The sequence below is a fragment of the Lathyrus oleraceus genome, chromosome 7 (assembly GCF_024323335.1).
Source record: "Lathyrus oleraceus cultivar Zhongwan6 chromosome 7, CAAS_Psat_ZW6_1.0, whole genome shotgun sequence".
NCBI lineage: Eukaryota > Viridiplantae > Streptophyta > Magnoliopsida > Fabales > Fabaceae > Lathyrus > Lathyrus oleraceus.
The window spans coordinates 164,454,218-164,461,061 of NC_066585.1; positions in this window are offsets into that span (position 1 = coordinate 164,454,218).

Below are 6,844 nucleotides of genomic sequence, written 5' to 3' on the forward strand. Positions count from 1 at the left end.
TATGTATTATGTGATTGCACTTTTAATGGCAATCTATGTTTGATTGATAAGTTAATTACAAACGCAATCAATCAATGATTACAACGTGATTTAACTTATTTCCCAAAGAGGTCTAACCAACTGTCATAAGAAGATTTGAATGGAAAATAGGTTTAGGGTTTTATGATGTCCAAGCCCAACTGAAAGCTTCTATAAAAAGGACATGGAAAACCTGATTTGATACACAAGAAATACAGAGCGAAATATTGAGAGAGAATAAGGGTTTTAGTCTTGTGTGGTCGTGTGACTTGTAAGCCATTCAATTCATCCATAGATGATTGAATTGGTCTGATTTTTGAGTTGTAATTTGTCACTCAAAGCTTTTAAGCATGAGTGTGTGTCTACTTGATTGAAGCTGCTAAGTAAGATCAAGTGTGTGTCTTTGAAGAGTGTCTTCTTTTCATAAGCAATTCTTGTTTAATATCACTGGTGTGATTGAGGGGGAGTGAGTGGGATCTCATATCTAAGAGTTCTTAGGTAGAAGTCATACGGGTAGAGATTAGGTGAAAAAGACTGTAACTTGTGTAGTTTACTGAGAGTTTTTGAACTGATTCTATTTAGTGGATTTCCTTCCTGACTTGGTAGCCCCCAGACTTAGGTGAGTTGCACCAAATTGGGTTAACAATTGCTTGTGTCTCTTGCATTACTATTCTTTATCTTTATCCTGTTTGTATTATTCAGATATTAGTGTCGTGACATTACCTTCGACATCTCATATCTGATACCAGAATTTCAATTGGTATCAGAGCAGGCATCCTGCTCTGGTTCTGGGTGAGATCTAGGGACGATACTTTCTGGTACTATGGAGAGAGATGGAGGATCTGCTCACAGGCCACCAATTTTGGATGGATCTAACTATGACCATTGGAAACCTAGAATGGTAGCTTTCCTAAAATCTCTTAATAATAAGGCTTGGAAGGTTGTGTTAACAGGCTGGGAACATCCAGTAATTACTAAGGAGGGAGAAGCCTCAACTGATAAGAAGCCTGAAGAACAATGGTTCAAGGAGGAGGATGATCTAGCCCTTGGAAATTCTAAAGCATTGAATGCTATATTCAATGGAATAGACAAGAATATCTTCAGGTTGGTAAACAACTGTGAGGTGGCTAAAGATGCTTGGGACATTCTCAAAACCACTCATGAAGGCACCTCTAGAGTGAAGATGTCTAGACTACAGTTGCTCACCACCAAGTTTGAAAATTTAAGGATGAAAGAAGATGAAAATATTCATGAATATCATATGAGTATCCTTGAAATTGCTAATGCCTCAGGAGCCCTGGGAGAGAAGATGTCAGATGAAAAATTAGTAAGGAAAATACTCAGGTCACTCCCTAAGAGATTTGCTATGAAGGTGACAACCATAGAAGAGTCTCAAGACATCTCCAATATGAGAGTTGATGAGCTAATTGGTTCCCTCCAGACATTTGAGATGGGAATGTGTGATGGATCTGAAAAGAAAACCAAAAGCATATCCTTCATGTCAAACACTGAGGAGGAAAGTGGTCAGGATGTTGATGAAGATCTGGCAAATGATGTAGCAATGCTGGGAAGACAGTTCAACAGATTGTTGAAAAAGATGGATGTAAGAGCTAAGGCAAATGTCAAGAACATCTCATCTGACATCAGTAAATCCAATAGTGATGGAAGAAGAACAAGGTCAGATGATAAGCCCAAAGAAGGAAAAGGAGTACAATGCCATGAATGTGATGGGTATGGACACATCATAACTGAATGTGGAACCTACCTCAAGAAATAGAAAAAGAGTCTTACTGCCACTTGGTCTGATGAGAGTGAAACAGAAGAGTCTGCAAATCTGGTGACTGCCTTGACTGGAAGATGGGGTTCTGATGAAGACTCAAGTGATGATGAAGTAACCTTTGAAGAGTTGGCCACTACCTACAGAAAGTTGTGTCACAGAAGTGCAGAGGTGTGTAAACAAGTTGAAAGCCAAAAGAAGGTAATAACTCAACTGGAGAATGAGAAGGTAGAACACTTGGAAACCATCTCCAAATTAAAAACAGAAGCAGAGGTTCTGAATGCCAAACTAGATGAGAATCAGCAAGTTGAAAGCCAGAAGAAAGTGATAGTACAACTGGAGAATGAGAAGACAGAACATGTGGAAACCATCTCCAAGTTAAAAACTGAAGATGTGTTCTTGAATTCTAAACTGGAAGAGATGACCAAGTATGTAAGAATGTTAAATAATGGATCTGACTCCTTAGACAAGATTCTCCAGACTGGACAAATAACAGGAGACAAATATGGCATTGGGTATAATGAATCTAAGCCTGAGTGCAGTTACACTGGTGGCAAACCTAAATCCAAACTCAAGAGCAGCCATATTAAAAGAAAACCTGAGATGTCACATCATATGTCACAACATCGTAAGGGAATACAACAGAAAAGGAAACACCAAAGATGGAGATGCCATTACTGTGGAAAATTTGGCCACAAAAAGCCCTTCTGCTATAAGCTGTATGCTTATCCTAGACCTGTTCATCATCAGACTCACCATCAACCTAGACCCAAACATCACAGGCCTGTCAACAAAAAGCAATGACTTCCTAAGACTAATGTTACAAGTCTAATAGCTTACACTTCCTTCAGAGTTTCAGCCAAAGAAGATTGGTATTTTGATAGTGGGTGCTCCAGACACATGACTGGAAACAAAGGCCTGCTAACTGGCCTTCATCCTTATGCCACGAGCTATGTAACCTTTGGTGATGGAGCAAAGGGTGAAATCAAGGGGATAGGTAAGCTTGATTGCCATGGAGTTCCTGAACTTGACAAGGTCCTACTTGTTAAAGGCTTGACTGCAAATCTAATAAGCATAAGTCAACTATGTGACCAAGGTCTAAATGTTAACTTCACTAAAACTGAATGTCTGATTACTAACAAAGAAAGTGAAGTGATCATGAAAGGAGTCAGGACCAAAGACAACTGTTACATGTGGAGCTCTCAAATTGGTCATTCCTCAAAGTGTACCTTAGTCAAAGAAGAACGAGTGAAGACATGGCATCAAAGTTTGAGCCATCTGCATCTTAAAGAGATGAAGATGATTATATCTGTTAGAGGAACTCCCAAATTGAAGATTGATGAAAGAAAAGTCTGTGGGAAATGTCAGACAAGGATGTCACACCAGAAACTCAGACATGACATCACTTCCAAAGGTTTTAAACTCCTCCATATGGATTTAATGGGACCCATGCAGGTGGAAAGCCTTGGTGGGAAGAAGTATGCAGTGGTGGATGACTTCTCCAGATACACCTGGATAAAAAAAATCTGATATGTTTGAAGTCTTCAAAGATTTTTTTCTAAAACTTCAAGAAGATACAAGGAAGATGGATCCCAAAAGTAATGAAAGATTATTTCTGGGCTACAACAGAGCATATAGAGTCTTTAATTCCAGAACCAAAGTAATGATGGAATCTATTAATTGTGTGGTTGATGACCAACAGACTGATGTCACAAACGATGTGAAGACATCTCTGAATGATCCCCCAACTGATTTCTCAGACAAGGTGAATGAACCTCCTCAAGCTAAACCTGACAAAGTCAACAAGGGACCTTCCATCAAAGTTCAGAAGGATCATCCCAAAGATCTCATTCGAAGAGATCCAAGAAAAAAGGATCACAACTAGATCAAGGGAAGTGATCTCAAATGACTACTTGAAAGAGGAAGTATATGTTGAACAGTCTAAAAGGAATGTGTACAGATTGAAGAAAACCCTATATGGTTTGAAGCAAGCTCCTAGGGCTTGGTATAAGAGACTCATAGTGTTCCTCACTAACAATGGTTACAAGAGGGGAGGTATTGACAAGATCCTATCTGTGAAGAATAAAAGAGAAAAGCTCATGGTGACTCAAATAGATGTGGATAATATTGGGTATGATGGAAGGTCAGATCAAATGGTAGAACATGGTGTTAGACAAATGCAGTCTAAGATTGAGATGAGCCTTGTTGGACTTGGACTACAAGTCAAGCAGATAGAAGAGTTTATTTTTCTATCTCAAAGCAATAATGCCAAGAACAAGGATAAGAAGGCTGGCATGGAGAATGCAGATCAGAAAAGGACACCTGCTCCTACACATTTGAAAGATGAAAATAGTGTTTGTGCTATATATCAAGCTGAATACATAGCAGCTGGAAGTAGCTGTTCTCAACAGGGTTGGTTGAAACAAATGTTGATTGAATACAATGTTACACAAGATGTCATGACATTGTACTATGACAACCTGAGTGCTATAACTATTTCCAAAAATTCTATTCAGCACAGCAGGACTAAGCACATTGATATTTGTCAACACTTCATTAGAGAATTTGTGGAAGAGAAAATCATAGCACTGAAGCATGAAATGCAATTAGCTGACAAATTTACAAAGGCTTGGGATGCTAATCAGTTTGAATGTTTAAGAGGGAAATTGGGGATTTTTATTCATGAGAATTTATAGCAATTAAAGTGGAGTGGAAAAGGTAATAAAAATATTGTCTTCCCTCTTAAAAGAAAGTGCCACATTTATGGTAAATCATTACCTAGTATTGGAACTAGTATCTATGTCATTTCCACAGGCTACCTCAACACAACCATCTCCATCTTCATTCAACTTCTCATACAACCTCTGCTAGGGCAACAACATTTCTCTCAAAAGTTCAACAAAATGTCACAACATCCCTCATCCTCTAGATAAAAACCCACTCACAAAGCAAGGACTCCCTCCATGGAGTTTCTGGATGAAGATATTTTGGAGGTTATTCCTCTCTCTGTTATTCAAGGCGACGTCCCTGGCCCTTCTTTCACGACTGGGAACAATCAAGGTAACATTCCTGATAACCCTCCTCCTAAGGATGACATGCACTATATAAATCGTGTCATTAGGAACCTGGTAACTAGGATTTTTAACGAAGGGCATGCAGTCAAGGGTGTATCGACCCCTCTGTCTAGAAGGGACCCCTCACCTGAGGTGGAACCCCAAACTGAGAAAGATGATGATTCATCTAGATCAGAGAAAGACATGGCTGCTGAGGGACTATGCTCTCTGGGTAAAACCTCCTAGTAAGAAACCAGTAGATGTGTCTCATGAAACTGTTGATTTGGAGGAAGAGAGTTCAGAAGAAGAAGATGACACATTGGTCCATCATGTGAAACCAAGTGTTGCAAAGAAACTGAAGACCAGAAAAGGGAAGACTGTGGCTGAGATGTTGACAGCCAGAACAGGTAAGAAGGTTGCTGGTGTAGGACCCTCTTAATCATGGAGTAAAGTATAGGTCAAGAAGAGGAAGATCAGAGAAAGCTCTGATTCTGAAGATGATGTCGAAGACGATGTCCTAAACATCTCTCCTGCTAAAAGGCAGACTGTTAAACAGTCTCCAGCCAAGGTTGCAGTTGTGCATTTAGACAACATTTCCTTCCATCTGGAAGACGGTGCTTCCAAGTGGAAGTTTGTTAATCAAAGGAGAGTTGTTGTTGAGAGGGAGCTAGGGAAGGAGGCTGTAGAAGTGAAGGAAGTTATGTAATTGATAAAGATTGCTGGTCTGATGAAAACTGTTGTTGCTTTGCCCCAATGTTTTGAAGGGTTAGTGAAAGAGTTTGTTGTGAATATCCCAGAGGATATTTCTGACAAGAGTAGTAAAGAATTCTATCTACAAGGTCTTTGTGAGAGGTAGGTGTGTAAGGTTCTCCCTAACCATAATCAATAAGTTCCTAGGGAGAGGAATTGAAGGAGGTGTGGAGTTAGAGGCTACAGACAATGAAGTCTGTAGGACAATTACTGCTGGCCAAGTCAAGGAATGGCCAAGTAAGAAGCATCTATCAGCTGGCAAGTTAACTATTAAATATGCCATCTTGCACAAGATTGGTTCAGCCAACTGGGTGCCAACAAACCATATCTCAACCATCTCTAATGGTCTTGGAAGAATCATCTATGCTATTGGAACCAAGCTCAACTTTAATTTTGGAAGGTTCATGTTTGAACAAATTATTAGACATGCCTCCACTAATGCAGTAAAGCTGCCTATTGCCTTTCCATCTATCATTTGTGGAATTATCTTAAGCCATCAACCTGGTATTCTAAACACAAGTGATACTCCCAGCAAAAGGAAGCCTCCACTGTCCATTCACTACAAGTTATTTGAAGGGAGCCATGTCAATGATGTTGTCATGACATCTGCAAGGAAGGAGCCAACCTCTTAAGGTGGCTTGATTGCTCAATTGAAGGAAACTTGTAAGGAGCTGGAAACTGGGATAAGGGTTGCCAAGGCTAGGAAAGAGGCTTTAGAGGTTCTCATTAGTAGCCTGGAGCAGGAAGAGATGGATAAGGTTGGTACAACCAAGGAGTCAGATGCCCATACCTCAAGTGAGAGGTCCAATTCTCAAGATCAATCTAGTGGCAGTTCTGAATCTGAAGGTGAAGAAGATGCTACTTCCTCAAACTAGATTATAATGGTCCCCCTGTTATGAAGACTGTGTGTTTTGGATGTTGTTCTGGATGATGTTTTGGCTGTTTTGGATGCTGGATAATGTGTTGTTTTTTTTTGTTAATGTTTGTAATTTTTGGCAGTCCTTACTGATGCCTTGATGTAATATTTGGGCTCTTGATGAGTTCCATGGATTTCTAATTATCTCAGCTATTGCAGCTGTGTATAATTATGGTTTGTATCTCCTAACATCTATGTTTTAACATTTTATATGTTATAACATCTCTTGTGACATTCTCTGCTAGGCTGATTGACATTTATTTTGTCTAATTGGTCACCTTTGGTCTATTTTGACTAAAAAGGGGGAGAAGTGAATATGTGGAGAGCTGC